The following is a 1,601-nucleotide window of genomic DNA, read 5'->3' as shown; positions in this document are numbered from 1 at the left end:
TTCCTTTTCTGTTTCAGCGCCCGGGCGAAAAAAAAAAAAAAAAAAAAAAAAAAAAGAAACAACACACAACAAAAAAAACCCCACCGGGGATTTCCACCGGCAGCGCCGGGGACTTTCCGACATGTGACAACCGCCGCCGCCCGGCCCGCCGCCGCCGCTAGGGGGCGCAGACACCCTCCCCGGCCCGCGGCAGCCCCGCACGGCGCGGCCCGGCCCGGCTCACCCACGGGCTGCCCCCGAGACGGGCTCTCGTGTCTTCCTTCCTTATTCCCCGAGGGGGGGTGTGTACCCCTCCCGTCCTGTCCCATCTCGTCCAGCAGGTCTCGCTCCGCTGGCGGGGCGCCGCAGCGCCGGCAAGGGCAGCCTGCGGCCCGAGTCGCTGAAGGCGGAACAGCCTCTGTATCGCGATGCAGAGCACCGTGCAGGACCCACCACGGCCGTGTGAAGGGTCTCTGGGGCACCGGGGACTTGTGCTGAGAAGCTGCCAGCAGCAGCCCGTCATGTACAGCACTCTTGCACCCCGGGCACACCCCAGCTGTGTCCCTGACTGTATCCCAGCAGTGCCGTAGCACCCTCTCAGTGCCAGTAACGGCAGCTGCAAAAGATGCTGACTTCCCCAGGACCTTGTCTTTGGCAAGTGTGACAAGGGGTCCAGTGGGCTCCTTGCTCATGCTGAGAGGTCTTGGAGTGTAGATGTCCACACCTTGCAGGCCAACATTCCAACAAGATGCCTATCCCCTTGGAAGCTATTACTCATCTATCCTGTTTTCAGACCCAAGCAAGTTTTCATTCTTATTTTGTTTTGTTTTTATTTAGGTTGCATCTGCTTCATGGTTTTGGCTTTATATTGTAAGTAACCACAAGCGACCTCATTCCTTTAGGGGTTAGACTTATCTGTAGTCCCATAACTTCATATGCTGGCATTTTAGCAAGGAGCTGTTAATGTACTTTAATCCAGCCCTGCTTAAGGCAAAGTGAATGTAGGCTGAAGTTACCAAGTCAGGAGGATCTTAGTACCTGTGTTTGTAAACTCCTGGCCACGTTTAACTTTGTAGGAGCCATTACATGCTGTGATTGTAATCAGTTAATTCACACCTTTAAACCATGTCCTAAAATCTGTGCAATGGACAAACTCACTGAATTAAACACAATACTGAAGGCCTGTAAATATGACTTGCAGATGGGATTTATGCCAGAAAAAAGGACAGTTCCTTGCCCACCAGGCTGGCAACCTTCTGAAGGTACCCAGGGCTCAAACACAGTGCAACAAAAAGTTTCTTGCAGTCACAAAAGAGGGCTCACAGAAGCTGTGCTCCTGCCCATTCCCCAGCATTCACCATTCCCACTGACTCAATAAAAAGCTGGGGTTGCTCCACACCTTGAAATCTGGTCTTAAGTCTTGACTTCTTAAGAGAACAGGTGGATTTTGGAAGAGTTCAGCCTTGAGCTCTCTCAGATCCCTTCCGGTAGCAGCAGCTGGCTCAGCTCATGTGCTGGTGTCACATGCTGTGGTTATGTGGCAGCCTGCTCTTTCCTGGGGTTTACAGGCCTGTGTCTGGCTCCACGCTGCCTGCAATCTTTTCTCTGCCTTTATTCAAAAA

Source organism: Colius striatus, chromosome 2, assembly GCF_028858725.1.
Source record: "Colius striatus isolate bColStr4 chromosome 2, bColStr4.1.hap1, whole genome shotgun sequence".
NCBI lineage: Eukaryota > Metazoa > Chordata > Aves > Coliiformes > Coliidae > Colius > Colius striatus.
This window is presented reverse-complemented; position numbering follows the sequence as displayed.